Source organism: Panthera tigris, chromosome B3 (genome assembly GCF_018350195.1).
Source record: "Panthera tigris isolate Pti1 chromosome B3, P.tigris_Pti1_mat1.1, whole genome shotgun sequence".
NCBI lineage: Eukaryota > Metazoa > Chordata > Mammalia > Carnivora > Felidae > Panthera > Panthera tigris.
The window spans coordinates 124527428-124548098 of NC_056665.1; the positions used below are offsets into that span (position 1 = coordinate 124527428).

The following is a 20671-nucleotide window of genomic DNA, read 5'->3' on the forward strand; positions in this document are numbered from 1 at the left end:
AAAAATAATGCCTTAAAATAAGCTTCATTTTCTGAGCAACAGGTTTGCATTTGCTCAGTTTGCTAAATTCAGTACAGTCTGGAAGAGAGGAGTCATTCCTTTATCTACCCAACCAAAACAGTAAATTGAGAACTATGCACAAGTTTGTGTGGAAAATTGTAAAATAAAATCAGAAAACCATGATGCTGGCTGTTTACCCTTTGCCCTTATCTAAAAGTTTTACCATGAAGCTAGAAATCGACTTTATTAACAAGCAGTATTCATGTGATTTCTCCATCAGCAGAGAGAGGTACTAGTATTTTTTTTTTTTTTCCCCAACCAATGCTTCGGAGACTGGGTACCCTTCCTATGTGTTAGCACATAGTTTACTGAATGGTTAATAAGACCTGGCTTAATCTAAATTGGGGAGCTATTCACACTAACAACTAGATTACAAGAATAGATAATGCTAGATACCAAAATGATGGGTGGTTACTTGAAGAGGCCTATATCTTACAGCCTGGCTGGAGAGGGTTCTCTCTCAGGAGGTGACATAGGAGCTGAGATCTAAATGAGGAACCAGCAATAATAGTAATTATTATTATTATTACTACTATTGAAGTTTATTGAGCACTTGAGTTATACAAAGGACTAAGCAAATGCTTTATAAGAATGATCTCATTCAATCCCACTATTATTATCTTGATTTTAGTGATGAGTAACCAACACTTGGAACTTGTCCTAGGTCACATACCTAATATGTGAGGGAACAGGATTCAGACCCAGATTGTCTGACTCCAGAGGCCATGTTTCCAACTCTTTGCTAAGAGGACAGATTCTCAGATGACCCTAATTCCATGCCTCTTTGTCACCTACTCCCACAGTCCTATCTTAGCGAGTTATCTTTTTTCAGAACTGCCACCTTTGAAGTAAGAGGTATGTCCAAGTACTCCCTCTCCCTCCCACTACCCCATCCTCCCCTCCTTCCTACCCCTTAGGCCTTAGGCTTTATCTACCAATCTGCCCAGCTCCCTCACTCCTTTTCTTGTGATACATCTGCTCCTCATTGTCAGGAAGATGACCACGCCTTGATATTTCGTTTGCTGGCTTTAAATCCAAGTTCTTTGACCTAATTTCCTTAATTTTCACTTTAGCCACTCTGTTGTTCATGTTTCAAACTCCTATTTAAAACAAAACTTGAATGGCAAAATCGCCAGCTCTTGGGGAATTGACAAATTTCCTGTTTCCTATATCCAGTTACTGAGTCCTCTAAGGAAAATCACACAGGAGTATTAGTTGATGTGATGGCACATGGACAGGCAACTCCTCAACGCCCAGAAATTCTACTGCATGCCGCTTTCCAATCCACATGTGGCCCATCTAAAATGTCCTGTCTCACACCTACCATCTTTTCACTCACTCTTAGTATGTAACATAGCTCCTCCTTCAGAAATAAAACTGAGGCCATTCGGCAGGACATCACCCAAATTTCCTTAATGTATTATTGTAAAACTTACCAATGGCTAACCTGTCCTCCTCTCCAGCCTCTGAGGAAAAGGGATCCTTCTTAAATAAATTAGCCTATCTTTGTAATTTCCTTCCACTTCCATCAAGGGCTTCACTACAACAATTATGCCTTCTCTTCCTTGTATTGAACCTCTCTTTTCCTCTTGGATCATTATTCTCTACTATTCCCATCTTTAAAAATCACAGTAATTTTTTTTTTTAATGAAACAAATTGAAGATGATACAAACAAATGGAAAGGTATTCCATGTTCATGGATTGGTCCCTACTACCCAAAGCAATCTACCCTTTTAATGCAATCCCAATCAAAATACCAAAAACATTTTTCACGGAGCTAGAAAAAATAATCCTAAAATTTGTATGGAACCATAAAAGACTCCAAATAGCCAAAGCAATCTTGGAAAAAAAGAACAAAGCTGGAGGTATCACAATCCCAGATTTCAGTATACTACAAAGCTATAGTTATCATAGCAGTATGGTACTGGCACAGAAATAGACACAAAGATCAATCGCTTCTCGGCCTTTTGGCTAAGATCAAGTGTAGACACAAAGATCAGTGTGAATCAAGAATCCATAAATAAACCCATGCTTTTAAGGTCAATTAATCTATGAAAAAGAAGGCAAGAATATACAATAGGAAAAGTCAGTCTCTTTAACAAACAATGCTGGAAATACTACACAGCTACATGCAAAAGAATGAACCTGGACCATTTTCTTACACCATACCTAAAAATAATCTCAAAATAGATTACAGACCTAAACATGAGACCTGAAACCATAAAACTCCTAAAAGAAAACATAGGCAGTAATTTCTTTGACAATGGCCATAGAAACAATTTTTCTAAATATGTCCTTTGGCAAGGAAAACAAAAGCAAAATTAAATTATTGGAACGGCACCTAAATAAAAAGCTTTTGTACAGTAAAGGAAACTATCAAGAAAACAAAAAGGCAACCTACCAAGATGTAGAAGATATTTAAAAATGATATATCATATAAGAAGTTTATATCCAAACTACGTGAAGAACTTACACAACTCAATACCAAAAAAAAACCAATAATCCAAATAAAAAATAGAGAACCTGAACAGATCTTTTTCCAAAGAAGACTTACAGATGGCCAACATACACATAAAAAATGCTCAACATCATTAATCATCAGAGAAATGCAAGTTAAAACCATATTGAGATATCACTTTATACCTGTTAGAATGGTTAAAATCAAAAACACAAGAAATTACAAGTGTTGGTGAGGATGTGGGGGGGCGGGGTGGGAAAGGAACCTCCATGCACTGTTGGAGGGAATGCAAACTGGAACAGCTACTGTGGGGAAACAATATAGAGGTTCCTCAAAAAATTACAGCTAGAATTACCATCTGATCAGTAATTCCACTACTCGGCATTTACCTAAAGAAAATGAAAACACTGATCCAAAGAGATGCATGTACCCCTATGTTTACTGCAGCATTATTCACAATAGCCAAGATATGGAAGCAACCCAAGTATCCACTCATAGATGAATGGATAAAGAGGTGATACACACACACACACACACACACACACACACACACACACACCACTGGAATACTATTCCAATGTAAAAAATAATAAAATCTTGCCATTTGCAACAACATGGATGGACCTAGAAGGTATAAAGGTAAGTGAAATAAGTCAGAGAAAGACAAATATCATATTATTTCACTCATGTGAAATTTAAGAAACAAATGCACAAATAAAAAAGAGACAAAAATAGATAGACTCTTCAATAGAAAAAATAGACTCTTAAACAGAAAAAAAAAATTAACTAGCTGTTGTCACAGAAGAGGGGATGGGGTTATATCTTGATGAGCCCTGAAAGATGTGTGAAATTGTTAAGTCATTGTGTTGTATAGCTGAAACTAATGTAGCACAGTGTGTTAATTATACTTGAATAAGAAAATAAAATCACAATATTATTTTTTAATGAAACAAACAAAACCTTTATCAATCCAACATGATCTAACCAGCACTCTACACTCTTCTATTAAGCCAAACTCCTAGAAAGAGCAGTCCACACCTGATACTCCACAATTTTATTCCTAATTCCTTTCTCCATTCATTGGATCTCGGTTCCATCCCTACCATACAATTAAAAGAACTCTCATCAAGACGCCCAAAGATCACCTATAGCCAAACACAACGAACTCTTTAACAATCTATCCTAGTTTCCTGTGTGACACTGTCAATTGCCCCTTCTGATTTTTACGTCTCTCTTCTTCCCTGACTTTCATATACCGCTCTTTACTAGTTCTTTTTCTTCCTGTTCTTTAATAATCTCCTTTCCTGGGTCTCTTCTACATTTAGCCTTTAAATACAGATAATGCTATAGGGTTCTAGTATTAAGCACCATCCTATCTATAAAATATCTCTAATAAGTAAGTATGTAGACAGAAATATAAGTGATTTCTAGTTCAGGAACCAGACTGATAAACTCCAGGCCTTTAAATACCTAACTACATAATGACAGGCTACATTTGGGAATCCCACAGACATCTTAATTTTAGTATGTCAAAAAAAACTGGATTTATTTGATGCCCAACTCCTAACAAAAAGGTGGTCCTGCTAATAAAATGGCAGTAAAGACTTTCTCTGCTGAGAGAGTATAGAAATGGGAATGGAATTGTATATTTAAATAGTGAGAAAGTCTGAAATAACTGCTATAGGAAAAGAAGAGAAAATGAACAAGAGATAAATGTTTAGAAGCTAACAAACAGAAATAAGGTCACAGTGAGCCTCAAATTTATAATGGACTCAAGTATACAAATTTTTCAAATTTCTCCAGCAAGCTTTTGAACCCAGGAGGAAAATTAGTTCAACACTATTTATTCTTCTGCAATTACAGAACAAGAATAGGCACATGATTAATATACATAAGCCCAGAGCTTCAGCACATAAATTCCTTTGTTCTCACATTTTAAAAATTATACACTTTCATATTAACATATTACATACAATATTTCACTGAGAAGAGTATTTGAAAACATCACGGTATTGATTGGGTATGTTAGTATAAATAAACAGAAAAGGGGGCGCCTGGGTGGCGCAGTCGGTTAAGCGTCCGACTTCAGCCAGGTCACGATCTCGCGGTCCGTGAGTTCGAGCCCCGCATCAGGCTCTGGGCTGATGGCTCGGAGCCTGGAGCCTGTTTCCGATTCTGTGTCTCCCTCTCTCTCTGCCCCTCCCCCATTCATGCTCTGTCTCTCTCTGTCCCAAAAATAAATTAAAAAACGTTGAAAAAAAAAATTAAATAAACAGAAAAGGATGAGGTTCTAATCCTGAGGAATTGTAGTTCTCACTACTGATGGGAAAGTAGGTTTGAATTTGAACTGGATGAACACTGCCTCTAACTGCCCTGAGTCTGGAAACTGTTGCTACTGATTTGCTCCCAACAGTCTATCTGTGTTATTCTTCAGGTAAAACCTGTCATAGAATTCCTTCCTATATTCATTCCTTGGTAAGTTCTACTCAGCCACTGTTTTGACTGTTTTTTTTTTAATCCCTCTTCCTCAAATAACCAATCACAATTATCTAGTTGTAATATACATTTCTCCCCCAACAATCAAGAGATTATATTACAGAACCCTCATAACAATCCTTGGCACACACACATATACATAGAGCACACAAGTAAACAAACACATCATTAACCCACAAATAAATGTTTTTGTATACTAAATATTAGTATCTTCCTATGTACTACATGAAATGCTAAATGAAAAGCAATTTTATTTATTCCATTAGAATGATTTTCAATTCTGTTAATACTATCATACATTCCTGGAAGCCTCTTCTATCCTAAAGAACTTTTTACAATTAAATTATATGAAATTATCTCAGCCACTAGAGCAGGGTGGTTAAATTTCATATCACTTAATCAAGTCTATTATTTATTTATCACTACATAAGTACTGTCAAAGACAAACGTAATCCAAAAACATAGAAATGTTCTTTTTCCCAAGAATTCCTTCCAGTTTTTTGGTAGAGAAGACTTTTTGGTTCCTAAAGGGAACCTTTTAGGTTCTGTAGCTGGTCCTGAGAATTAAACCAACATAAGACGGATTAGCAGAAGAAAAGCACACAAATTTTATTTAATATTTATACATATACCTAAGAGCCTTTGTTGGAAACATGAAGACCCAAAAAAGTGGTTAGGACCAAGAGCTTCTAAGCCTTTTTTAATTCATTTGAATTTATAAATTCTAATTTATGACAAGAAAAAGGAAAAGGGATCTAATGAGCTTCTAGGGGGCAGTAAACTGTGGACAAGTGACTAGGAAATACATGGTGGAAACTAATGGAAGATCAGGGTTATTTTAGGTTTGTCTGTTCAGATCCATTTTGGAATCAGCTCCCAGTTTCCAATGATAAAAAATGTTCTTCTCTTCCTGGTAGAGGGAGGGTATCTTCCTCAGGGGATTCTTGAGGTATCTACCTCAGGGTATCTTCTTTTTAGGTAGAAAAAGAGCTCAGAGTACTCTTCCTGCATCTACTATTTCTCAAGTGCCTCCAGCTCAAAGTAATCAATATACCAAAGTGATATGTTGGGGTGGTATGTCCTGATCCCTTTCACAGTACGTTACCAAAGGTTTATAAAGCTTAAAAGCTCCAACTTAATCTAAAACATACATTTAATGTCTTTTTCTGTTTCTCTTTCTTCAGGTAGGAAAACATGTTAATGAGTAGTTGTGTTGAGGGTCTCAGGTTTGGCGAGAATTGAAGGAGTCACTGGATTCAGTATATAGTCGTACTTATGCTAAGATTTATGAGAGTGAAAATATACATGGCAAAATCAGCAAAGAGAAAACAATGTGGGGCATAAACCAGTGGAGACCAGGCACAGGCTTCCAAGAGTCCTGTCTCAGTAGTCACACAGGGTGTACTCAATTCTTCTAGCAGTGAATTCCGACATGTATGAAGTACTATCTACCAAGGAAGCTCACTAGAGACTCAGTTCCCCAAGTTTTACAACTAGTCACTCACGTACCATCTGCCTGGTATATACCAAAATTCCAGACTCCCAGAAAGAAAGCAAGTGTTCAGCATAAACCATATTCTTTGTACAAAAGGTCTAGGCACCATGAGCTACACTCATCAAGGAAAGTTTCTAACTTGATCATCATTAAGTCTCCCAGATGCCAAACAAGGGCCTATTTTGGAAGCAGGCCTAAGGAAACTATGTTAACTACTATGTTAACTCTTTTTGTCCTTGTATTAAAATGGCCAAAGAATAGACAGAAAGGAAAAGAATGTATTAAAGAATGCATTACAGGGGCTCAGTCAGTTAAGTGTCAGACTCTTGAATTCAGCCCAGGTCATGATCTCACAGTTCATGAGTTCGAGCCCTGTTAACAGGCTCTGTGCTGACAGCGCAGAGCCTGCTTGAATTCTCTGCCCCTCCCGGCTTGCACGCACACGCACGCTCACTTGCTCTCTCTTTCTCTCAAAAATAAACATTTTAAAAAAGAATTAAAAAAAAAAAAAAAGAATGCATTAGCATTACAGCAATGCATTTAGAAGATGGGAGAAAAGAACTCTCCCCTTGAAACTGGCTTTGGCTGCCAATGGCTCCCTTTTTAATTGCTGCAGTGGTCGTATTCAAATTTTAAGAAAACAACAGACAGCGTACTCAAATGAATAAGGCATTAAAACGAAAACAGAAAATGTAAAAGAGATATTCTATTTTAACACTTATATGTTTTTTTTTTTTAACGTTTATTTATTTTTGAGACAGAGAGAGACAGAGCATGAACGGGGAGGGGCAGAGAGAGAGGGAGACACAGAATCGGAAGCAGGATCCAGGCTCTGAGCCATCAGCCCAGAGCCCCACTTGGGCTCGAACTCACAGACCACGAGACCGTGACCTGAGCTGAAGTCGGACACTTAACCAACTGAGCCACCCAGGCGCCCCGAGATATTCTATTTTAAAAAGTAGTGTGGTGGTGCCTGGGTGGCTCAGTCAGTTAAGCATCTGAGTCTTGATTTTGGCTCAGGTCATGATCCCAGGGTCATGAGATTAAACCCCGTGTTGGGCTCCATGATCAGCATGGAGCCTGCTTAAGATTCTCTCTCTCTGCCTCCCTCCCACTCACACACTCTCTAAAATAAATTTTTTTTTAAAAAAATTAGAGATGTGATTCAATGCCTATATTTTAGAGATAAGGAAATTGAGGGACAAGGAGATAAAGTAATCAATCCCAGATAAGGGAGATAGTTTACAGCAGAAAAAAAAAAAAAAAAAAAAGACTAGCCACAGGTCCCTAATATTAAAACTAATATTGATTCCATATAGTTAGTAACTATATTACCAACTTGGATACTAGCCAAACAACCTCTTAAATAATGAAGTAAGATACCATGTTCCTGAGCTAGGAGGAAATCCTGAATAGGAATTATACAATATCTGATGCATGTATGTTTCTGGAAACTTCTGAAGCTGAAAGGAAAAAAAAAAAAAAAAACATCACAGAATAGAGTTGGCTTGGTTAAAACAAAATCAGGCATAGACTAGTTATCCCCTCCTATGTTCATGACCCTGCCGAGGGACCAAGGAAAGTACTGTATGGGAAATACTGATTGGGACAAATACAGCCAAGCAGGAGGGAAGGGACATCAGTGCTGGCTAGTAGAAATAGGATTTAAGCAAGTAAATTCAAGAGAAACTTCTCTGATCCGCAAGAACTCATCAAGAAAGGCACGTAAAATAAGGAGACAATGGGCAAACTCAAGTGTCAAGAACAGAAAAGACTGGGTCACTGATCAAATGACAGGCATTTAAGACCAATGGTAGCATGGGCAAGAGCCACAGGCTGGGCCACCAGGGCTGTTCATGAAGAGTAACTTTCAGGGCACCTGGGTGGCTCAGTTGGTCAAGCACCCAACTCTTGATTTCAGCTCAGGTCATGATCTCATGGTTTGTGGGTTAGAGCCCCACGTGGGGCTGTGTTCTGGCAGCACGGGGCCTGCTTGGGATTCTCTGTCTCCCTCTCTCTCTGCCCTTCCCCTGCTCGTGCTCGCTCTCTCTCTCTCTCTCTCTCTCTCTCAAAATAAATTAATAAACAGTAGGGGGAAAAAAGAGTAAATTTCAAGAATGCTAAAAAGAGATTTAAAAAGTAAGGTCAGGAACCAGGTTGGGGGAATGGTGAAATCCAGCTTAAGCTTTCAAAAGTTGTTCGGCAAAGGAATAACATGATCAGATATGTGCTTGAGAAAGATTAATCACCAAAGGACATTATGCTAACACTAGGATATTAAAATATTATAGCAACATTAAAAATAATTGAAGATCATCTTTTTTAAAGCAGGAATGGACTTTTAGAACCAATTTTTTCCTCATCCGAATTCATTTCAGCAATCAAATTCAATAGAGCTGCCTTATAATAGATAAGAACCATCTATGGCATTCAAGAGACTAGAAAAAAAAAAAAGAAGAAAAAGCAAGAAAAAAAAAATCACCTGTCAGTCTTTCCAAAGAAAATACAGGTATGTTTTCATTCATTCAATAAACATTTACTGCACTCAGCAACAACCAAGCTTCTGAGACAAAAAGATGAATAAGAAGGGGTGGTTCTCCATTCTACTGCTACAGAGAACCACACAGCGTAGTTGGGGAAACAGACATAACAGTTATTTTTAATAAATGTGATGTATGTGAGCAATTCTTCCTTCTGTATTTCAAATTTTGCCTCTCTTCCCAATTTATGCTACCTAATCTACACTTCTGTTTCATTTCTTACTGTCTACCTCTGTTCTTATCTTTATATAATGTTTTCTAGCAACGATTCTTTGTCAAAAAGAAAAGAGCCCTGAGCTAACACCATTAGGCGGTGGCTAAGGGATCAAAAAGAAGATAATTTGCAGTTGCTGTTGAAAGTAATAAAGAGAAAGAGAGCAAGAGAAGGAGGCAGGGGGAAGAAAGAGACAAACAGAGCCAGAGAGAAAATGAGTGTCCGTGGCAGTCAGTCTCAGAAGTCAACAGCAGCTGACACAGCCAGGGCAAGCGTGTGCCTAGCACTCCTGTCCTCCGTTTCCCTTCGGTAGCTTCCTTCATGATGGAAGTGCTCCTAATACTGGTGTTGGCAGGGGAAATGGGAAATGGGAAATGGTGTTGAGAGGAGAAGGGGGAAGAGGGAAAAAGGTCAGCAAGAGAATCCGATCAACTAGACACCTCTCCCAAACATTTGCAAATAATCTTTTGTCAGAATTCAAACTAACTTGATTTTGCAATGTTTGAAAATGAATGATTCCAAATCGGGGGCAAACCAAATAGAAATACAATTATTTGTAAAGGCTCTATATAGTAATGAAAAATCAGTGCAGAGAAAAAGCCACTTGTTCAATTTGTTCAATCTTCCCAAACAGTTTGATTAAAGTGCCTTCTAAATTCTAGGACAAAATTACCTATAAATTTTTCTTTTAATTCTTATAATTCTAGCCTTTCAGTTTTACATTCATCAAATATATGGTACCACAGTTGAAGATAAACACACACACCACACACTTTTTTAGTACATTAAAAACGTTTACAATTATGTATTTGTATTATACCCACTTTACCAAAACTAATAAATACTTTTAAGTTTTAATTACTACAAAGATTAAGAGTTTTTATATCTTGGTATTGACAACCAGTTATTTTAAGAGTGTTTTGGTTACCAAGTTTCCTTGGTTGAAAACACCCTTATTAATTACGATATTTCTCATATAAAAACACACAAAACCACAACAGAATGATCTGTTTCACAATAAGGTCTCTAAATACCCAGCACAGTGAAAAGTAGCAACTCTCTATATCAAAAGGATATACTGAAACAAAAACGATATTTAAAGTACAGGCATATAAATCCAGTTCTTTATATGGACAAAAACAGTGACATTAAAGCTAATAAGTAACACACAAGCCTCAAGTAGAACACCATTAGAAACAGAATTCAATTAATTACCTTAATATTGACTCTGTGAACAAAGATAAGACTAATTCCAGTCCAAAATATGACTTCCTTAAAGAAGACACAAGATGAAAACATTGATTGAATAGGGATATTACAGCCAAAAGGAGATGCAAATTTCTCAGGTGAGAAAGAGAACTGATTCAAGTACAGGAAAAAAAAAAAAAAAAAGAACACTAAAATTTTATTTATTTATTTTTTGTGTGTGTTTATTGAAGCTAAACTCTTTTCTAGCATGTTGGAACATTTTAGTTTCCATGTGACTTTGCATATATAGATGATTTGATTTTAACAAACCTAAAATGGACAGGAGGCTTGAAAAACAAAAAACAAAAACAAAAACCTGCAAAGAAACTACGGATTGAATATAACATTACTAATGCACAGGACGGTATTTGTAAATATGATATTAGGATTAACATGAATTCAGCCAGCATTCGCAGAGTGCCAACTATGGACACAGGGCTAGGTTCAAAGACAAAGCAAGGTCATGTTTCTCAGCTAAAAGAAAACCTGATTACTAGCACTGTGGTTTAGGACCAAAAGCAGTCAGTCCCTATGCCCAATTTCTTCTAATACATTCTCCCATTCCACAGAGGCTACAAAACTGAATGTTCAGTACTCCCTTGAGCTAGGTTTGGGGGCAAATCAGACTCAACAGAGACAGAATTAAACTGTGGAAATGAGGTGGAGACAATATACTTGCTAATTTGGCTTTTTGTTGCTGGCCAGCAAGGTCTCATAGATACAATTTATTTTGTTATGCAGTGAATATCCCCCTTCATGCTACCCTTTCTTAGAAGCCTAGGCCAAGCCACATCTGCCAATATTATTATAAACAACTATTGCATAAAACACCTAGAGCAGTTCTATTTCCCACACTAACCCCTAACTGATGTTATAAAGTTTTGCCTTTACTGTATAAACAAAAGGACAGATTTAACAGTATTTCACCTGAAATTCTCAGATTCTCAATTAAGCCATGCCCCACTCACCTCTATTGGGAAACGAGCCTGACAAATTCTTGCATGTCTTGATAAACTCATTCATTTCGGTATAATTTAGGTGTTTTATGAACTGATAGTGAGAGGACAACTAATCAATTTTCCACAGTCAGGAGAGTTAAGGGAAGTCTCTGAATAAAAGAACTCAAATCAATCAAAACAAGTGTGGTAGCCCCAAAATATAGCTACACACAGCTAAATTAGACCATCACTCATTGAGATCACACTATTTAAAACTTTTTGTTTTTAAGTCATGATTGGCTGAAAGTAGAATATATACCTAAAATCTGAGTCAATTTTTTTTAATTCAAGCAAAATACATATTAATTGTCTTTAATAACTGATCTAGGAGCACCTGGGTGGCTCAGCTGGTTTGTGTGTCCAACTCGATTTCAGCTCAGATCATGATCCTAGGGTCATGAGATCAAGGCCTGCATCAGGTTCCACACTTAGCATGGAACTTGCTTACAAATCTCTCTCAAAAAATAAAAATTTTTAATTAAAAAGTTCTTAAAAATAAGGAAAAATAACTGATCCAAACCCTTTTATGAGTTAGGGATCAGTCACATTACACATCAGGGACCACTGTAGTAACCATGTCACAAGTAAATTCTTCCTTTACCAATATAACCTTCTGTCTTTTCTATCCTAATTTTGACCATGTATACTAGTATCATTTTCTTTTTGTCAAATGAAGCAGAGATACATTAAAGCACATTAATCCCAAATAACAGGTTCCTTGGACTTTCTCAGTGATTAAAAATAATTACTTCTCCACAAATCCTATGAGAACATATCTGCTTCATACAACTATAGTTTCCTTGTACTTTTTAATGAAACATGATACTTAGTTTAAGCAAAGTATAGAAAATAATGTTCAATTAATTAAATACATTCATATCCTTGTGAAGAAATAAAATATTAACTTCTGTTTCATTAGTCATGATGTTCACTACATGGAATATTTTAAATACACATTTCTTCACAGTATTCAACTTAAAACACAAGGGGACATATAATTAACATCTAGGCCCCAGCAACACACTGGGGAAGTTCTGACCCTGGCACACATTATCTCAAAGTACATTTGTGTTTTCTTAGTTTTTCTCACACTCTGACTGATAATTTTAACTCTGCAACTCTGATGTTTAACTAAAGCAAGCACTTTGGGAGAAGAAAATTTGAATATAGATGGGATAAAACTATTCTGCTTTAAGCAGGTTGGTATTTGCGACTGCTTTTGATTGAAGCAGAACAACCTCTGATTATACATTTACTATGAAATGTATTAGGACAAAGCAGGCATCAATAAAACACAGACACCTGTGTTCTTACCAATATTGATGTGGCAGCTGAGGACCAACATAAATTACATAGTTCAACTAAAGAAATATTGTATCTCTAATTACGTGACATATAGTCAAGAGGAGAAATTAAATGTAACCTAACACTTAATATTAACGTTCTACATTCTAATAGAGAATTACGGTTTATTTGAAAGAAAACAGACATGTTATCTTACGTGACACAGTAACATTGTGCAGTTAAGAGAAATCAACTTTTCTTAATTTCTCAATTTTGATTTCTTGAAAGAAATCAAAGCTAAGGAAGGCTAAATGGAATAGGGGAGCCTTTTTTTTCTTTTGTTAATACTGTTTCAAACAAAAATAATGATCTCTAGAGATACCACCTCATATCCATTAGGATGGCTACTACTAAAAAACAAACAAATAAATAAAAAACAGAATATAACATGTGTTGATGAGGATGTGGACAAACTGGAACCCTTGTGCACTGTTGATAGGAATATAAAATGGTATAGCCACTGTGGGAAAGAGTATGGTGGTTCCTCAAAAGATTAAACACAGAATTACCATATGATCTAATAATTCTACTTCTGGATATATACCCAAAAAAACTAGGAGCAGAGTCTCGAAGAGATATTTATACACTCACAGCATTATTCCTAACAGCATTATTCACAATTGCTAAAATATGGAAACAACCCAGGTATCCATGAACTGATGGATAAATAAGCAAAATGTGATATATATTTTGCTTATCTATGGTATACCATATATGGAATATATATACCATAGATAAGCAAAATATAGACCTCATTTTACTTAATTATGCATCAGTATATATATATATATACATACATACATATATGTATGTGTGTGTGTAGATATAGCTATATAGATATATGGATTCCATATATGGAATATATAGGAAGGAAATTCTGCAATATGCTACAACATAGATAAAACTTGAGGACATTATGTTAAGTGAAATAAGCCAACCACATCAATAGAAATACTACATGAATCCACTTCAGTGAGGTACTCAGAGTGGTATAATAAGTATAATAGTGGTTGCCAGAAACTGAGGGAGATAGGAAGTGGGAGTTGTTATTTAATAGATACAGAGTTTCAGTGGGGATGAGAATGGATGGTTGTACAATAATGTGAATTTATTTAATACCATTGAATTGTACATTTAAAAAATGGTGAAGATGGTAATTTTATGTTTTGTGTATTTTACCACAATAAAAGAAAGAAAGAAAGAAAGAAAGAAAGAAATCCCTTTCTTGACTCCTATACACTTATAAAGGGCTGGCTATGAAGGATGTTCCTTTAATCAGTTCTCAATCAAGTCTAAGAACACCACCTTCCCACAACACAGCCAGGTCATATTTCAGACAATCAAAGGAAAATCAGTGTGCTTTCTACACCCACAGGAATATAAGACATGGCTCCTAACCTAATTTCACACCATCCAATCACATTCCCACCATTTAAGTTCCACCTATATTTAAATTAAGTAAAATTAAAATTAAAAACTCAGCCACACTGACCTCATTTCAAGTCCTCTATGGGTACATACGGCTAACATATTGAACAGCACAGATTTAAAACATCTCCCTCACTGCTGAAAGTGCTACCAGATGATGCTAATCTAGAGCAGCCACTGATTCATATTAATATAATGACTTGATACACTAATTTTTCTTCTTCATATGTACAGGTAGAATTCTTTTCTTGCTTAATGTTGATTATGTATATTCTCTTTAAAAAAAATAAATAAATTACATAAATTAACCAAGAGTGCAAAAAAAATTCTATTTGTTTTTAATCAGTACTTAGGACAACATGTTTTGTGGAAACAATGCGACTGAACATGATTCAGTGGTTTTTAGTTTAGCCTTAAAGGTCTGATCAAAGTTCATTTTATTTTGATATGTGGTTTTAATTATCTTAGCTTAAATATATACCTCACTTGTTAATGCTAATAATTTACCTGTAGAGTGCATGGATTTTTAAAAATATCAGGTGGAAATAAAGACATTATTAATTCCTTTCCTAACAGATACCCTTCTTTTTCCTTTATTGCCTGGACTATTAACCCTATTACATTATTGAATAGAGGAAAGTGCTTCCTTCATTTAAAATCAGTATTTCAGGGGTGACTGGGTGGCTCAGTCAGTTGAGCATCCAGCTCTTGACTTCAGCTCAGGGCATGGTCTCACAGTTTGTGGGTTTTAGCCCCACACTGGGCTCTGCACTGGCAGTGCAGAGCCTGCTTAGGATTCTCTCTCCCTCTCTCTGCCCCACCCCTGCTCGTGTACTCGGTGTCTCTTTCTCAAAATAAATAAACTTAAAAATATAAAAATAAAATAAAATCAGTATTTCACTATTAAGTATGACATTTGCTATAGGTTTTTAGTAGATATTCTTCAGTATCAGAAAGTTTCCCTCTCTTCCTTTTAACTAGGGAAACTAAAAGTTTCCCTAATTAATGGATATTGAACTTTCATAAATGCTTTATCTGTTGAGATACTAATAGGATTTTCTCATATACTTTACAAATGTTAAAACAACCAAGCACAGTCGTAAGTCACCAAATATACAGGAATGATATATAAACACAATACCAGTCTTTTGTTACATATATGTTCTGCAGATATCTTCTCCCAGGGTTGCTTGTTCTTTTCATTTTCCTAATGCAGCCAAGTGTAAGGTGGAAATTTTGGAAGAAATATTCATTTATAAAATGTTGTGAAGATTTTCTTTTATGTTCTTTTTGGGGAGTAATTTTTTTTTTTTTTTAAGTAAGTTCTACGCCCAAAGTGGGGCTTGAATTCACAACCCTGAGATCAAGAATCATATGCTGTACGGACTGAGCCAGCCAGACACCCCTGGAAATAATTTTTAATTGTTTCACTTTTTTCTTCTGTATTAGCTATATACCCATTACTCTTCTTTTAGTGGTTACCCTAGAGATTATTATATGCATCCTTCACTTATTAACATATAAAGTAGTTTAGTAAATTTTACAACATCCTTCATCTTAGATTCAAGGACCCATAGAGGGACCATCACCCCCCAGATGAATGTGTGGAAACTCTATGCCAAATAGACATAGTCAAAGGACTGAGGGTCTCTTTTCCCAACCAGCCTCTACTCATAGGACAGAAGGCATCGCAGACTTAGACTGCTCCTGCCCCAGCTCTCTCATACAGTGAAGGTTCCACAACAGAAGAGACAATCTCAGAAGATCAGGGGCTACCATCTCCACTCGGCACCACACTTAAAGAGCTGGGGCACCACCCCAGAGGGAAGCAGGCTACAGTCCCTGAGCTCAGCTGAGAAGAGGGAAGTTACATAAACAGAGAGCTCAAAGTTCTAAGGGGACTGACTTTACTTGTAACAGAACATAAGGAAATTAATGTCTAAGGATGATGTCAAAAATGATGAAGATCTTGGGGGCGAGTGGTTAAGAAGCTGGTAATTTCCATAATACTAGTAGCAACAAGTGAAACAACAGATCAGCTAGAAATTTAATAGAGAGAGTCAAGGAAAAAGCTAAGAAGAGCGGTCTTTAATAAAATCAGACTGTGGTACAATTCCAGGGCATTGTCCAAAAAAAAAAAAAAAAATCAGCTAGCAATTACTGGAGAGGATAAAGCCAGGTAGGGTATCAACAGAATCAGACTATCCAAAAGTCAAAAGTTTAATGGGGAGAGTCAGGGAACTAGAGAGTCAAAGAGAACCCAGCTAAAACCACAATCATTCCTGGTTGTCAAGGAGACTCCACACATACTTAAGGCTGTACCCTCTGAGGAGTAACAGGAGAGACAAAAAGGCAAATAGTAACAGCGAACCCCAAAAGGTGGGGAATTAGTATCCAGGCTTAATACATAAAATGTCCAATTTCAATAAAAATCAGTAGATATGAAAAGAAATCTAAAAAGTGTGACCGCGGGGTGCCTGGTTGGCTCTGTCGGTTAAGCATCTGACTCTTGATTTCAGATCAGGTTCATGACTTGCGTCGGTGGCTCCGTGCTGATAGTACAGAGTCTGTTTGGGGTGTTCTCTCTCTCTCTCTCTCTCTCCCTCTCTCTCTCTTTCTGCCCCTCCACCACTCATGCACTCTCTCTCTCAAAATAAACTTTATAAAAAATAAACAAAAAATAAAAAGTGTGACCTCTACAAAGAAAAAAGAAGACAACTGAAACTATCTTTGAGGGGGACCAGATGTTGAACTTAACAAAGATTTTTAAAAAGCTTTAATAAATGTGTTCAAAGAGCTAAAGGAAACCATTTTTTTTTAATAAGAAGAGTGTATAATGACAATGTCATAGAGAATAGCAATAAAAAGATAGAAATTATTTTTTTAATGGAAATTCTGAAATTGCAAAATACAGCCAGTGAAATAAAAAATTCATTTGAAAGGCTCAATGAATCAATGGAGATTATGCCACCTTAAGGAGAAAGAGAAAAAATAAAAATGAACTAAGCCCCAAAGAAATGTGGGATACCAACATACATGCAACAGAAATACTAGATGGGGGTGGAGGGGAGTACCTGGGTGTCTCAGCCAGTTGAGCATCTGACTCTTGATTTTAACTCACGTCATGCTATCACGGTTCATGAGTTGGAGCCCCACATCGGGCTCTGTGCTAACAGTGTGTAGCCTGCTTGGGATTCTCTCTATCCCTTTCTCTCTGCCCCTTCCCCCATTTGTGTGCACATGTGCTCTCTCTCAAAATAAACTTAAAAAAAAAAACAAAAAAACACTAGATGGAATGGAGAGACACAAATAAAAAATATGTAAGAGAAAATAATAGCTAAAACTTCCCAAATATGAAAAAAAAACATAAGCTACATATCCAAGAAGCTTGATGAGCTGCAAGTAGGTTAAATACAAAGAACATATCCGAATCAAACACTGAAGGCAAAGACAATGATAAAATCTTGAAAGCAGTACAAGAAATAGTGGCTCCTCAGGAACAGGAATGCAATGAGATTAACATTAGACTTCTCATGAGAAACAAGGAAGAAACAAAACCTGCAGGATGACATATTCAAAGTGCTGAAAGAAAGTCAACTAAGATTTTATATCCAGCAAAATTATCTTTTTAAAATGAGGTGCAATAAAGACATTCTCAGGTAAACAAAAACTAAGAAAATATGTTGCTAGTAAACCAGCTTTACAAGAAAAATTAAATGAAGTTTCTTAGCTTGAAAGCAATTCATACTCAATAGTAACTCAAATCCATTCACAGGGAAAAAAAAAAAAAGACTGTAGTCGAGTCCTATGACTACACCACCATGGTCACAGATGACTGTACCAATGAATTAATGCTGAATCCAAGACAGTCATCTAAAAATGGCTCAAGTTTTCTCTTTTTTTTTCTTTTCTTTATTTTTTTTAAGTATTTTTAATGTTTGTTTATTTTGGGGAGAGAGAGAATGTGAGCAGGGGAGGGGCAGACAGAGTGGGAGACACAGAACCTGAAGCAGGCACCAGGCTCAGAGCTATCAGCACAGACTCTGACGTAGGGCTTCAATTCACGAACTGTGAGATTGTGACCCGAGCGGAGGTCGGATGCTTAACCAACTGAGCCACACAGGCACCCTGTCTTTTCTTTTCTTTTTTTTTAAGTTTATTTATTTTGAGAGAGAGTGCTGAACTCAAGTGGGGAGGGGCAGAAAGAGAAGGAGAGAGAAAGAAATTCCCAAGCAGGCTCTGCACTGCCAGAAGGAAGCCTGACCCGGGACTCAAACCCACAAATCACAGGATCATGACCTGAGCCAAATCCAAGAGTCGGACACTTGACCAAATAAGCCACCCAGGCACCCTCAAGTTTTCTTATCGTTGCAATCTAAGGAGTCTCAATGACAGAGTCAGTGTGGTAACATGTATAAAATTTGTTTTCTCCATGAAGCCCAGTAGGGCAGCTGTCAAGATAGTTTCTTGCCTCCCTACATGAAACCTCATTTGAGTGTGTCTCAGTTTCTTGTAACCTAGAAGGGACAAATAGAACGGGCCAATGTGACAAAATAATGGAATTGTTAAGCCTATGAGACTATAAAACCATCGTTCATATTTTCAGTCACCAAATACCAATTTATATTTGAAGGTATTTCTGCTTTTGTCTTCAAGGACTCTTTGCTTTTACATTTATTGTTCTGCCACTGGAGGAGGGAGGCCATCCTGGTACCATAGGGATGGAGGCTCCTCATGCCTACTTCCTAAGGTTCAGACCCCCCACATCCCTGTTCCTCATTTGAAGTCTCACTATGATTCTTCCTCTCAAGGGTGAAGGGGGCCTGGCTTTTCTAGTGAACTGAAACTTCAGTGCTAAATAGAAGTTCGGTGATTTTGACTTTATTGAGGGCAATGAATGTTGATTTCATGTGTGTAACCCCTGATTCTAGCACCAGACTCAATACCTAATAGACCCTTAATAAAAATTAATTGAATGAAAGACTGAATAAATTGTTTTTCTTTTTACCAATTAGAAGATAGAAAAACAGATCATAAAGCCAGTAACCAAACCACAAATTATATAACCTAAACATACATATGAATGGAAGCCTCATAAATTTCTTCAAAAGAATAAGAAAAAAGGTGTCTAATTTTCTGTTAAACCTTACCTACCTATCCAGCTCTTAATTTCAGTTACTATATATTTTGGTTCTCAGATTTCTATTCTTTTTATAATATCCTGTTCTCTGCTAGAATTAAGTATCTTATGATCTAATTTCTTAACATATTAATAACCATTGTTTTAAAGTTGATGTGTTAATTCCAATATCTGAACAGCCTATATACCTATTTCTATTTCCTGCTTATATCTTGCTTTTTAGTAATGTGTGTTTTGTTTCTTGATATGACTGCTAAGTTTTTGATAAAATGCTAGACACTGTAAGACAAATTACAGAAATAACACGAGGGCTCTGGATAATACCTTTCCCCCCACCCCCACAAAAGATCTACTTTTATTTAGATGGCTAGAGTAGGGACAGATAACGTCACAGCAGATTCAAAGCTACATTTCTGTGACTGTTCGTGCATTTTCCGCTCACCCAGGAGCCCTTTGGGTATCCCAACTGAGAGTGTGGGACGTTTACAAGGGCCCTGCTTCTTTCACGAACTTATGCTCTATTGGTAAGCCTTGCTCAGTTTGTGACATTTCAGGGGAAGAGTGGCACCCAGTGTCAGACTAATCACTCTGCACTCTACTCCTCAGCAGAACACAGGACTCCTCCTGTCCTTGCACCCAGATAACTCTCTGACAACTTCAAAGATATATGTATTTTTTTTAAATACATGTCTTACCCAGCTTTTCCAGTTTTTCTCACTAGGAAGTTTGTTCTACAACAAGGTAATCCACCATTAACAAACGCATAAACTGCTCTTTAATGACAATTGCCAAAAATTTGCCTAACTGGTTAATCTTCTCTAAGGAAGAGCAAACAATAGTCTAACATCATGATAGTTTCCCCCACAAAATAAGTACTGACATCAACACATATTTCTTGCAAGTACCAGAAATTAAATGTGTAATACATTTGAAAAAAAAAAAAGTTGCTAACACTGACTTTTATGTTAGCCATGTGTTACTTATTAAAAACTTTGTTTTGTAAAGATAATTTATACCATTCAAACATTTTCAAGAGTATTACAGGCCCACAGACTTTTTTGTTGTTTGAGGCTGAGCTTAATCTCATTTCTCCTTGTAGAAAGCTGCCTGAAAACAAACATCTAAAATGTAATTTAACTCTCCACTTAAAATGATACCTTATCAATTAAAATCACTCTAAAATTAACTGTAAAGACTATAGGGATAATGCATGAACAGTCAAATATGCTTATTATAAAGTCTACTTTAT

General features: G+C 36.5%; 1 protein-coding gene across 15 annotated transcripts in view; it reads right to left on the reverse strand.

The window, feature by feature from the left end:
• The window catches only part of CEP128 (centrosomal protein 128), a 388434-nt gene that overhangs the window by 270707 nt on the left and 97056 nt on the right, over positions 1–20671 (reverse strand). The window lies entirely within an intron of this gene.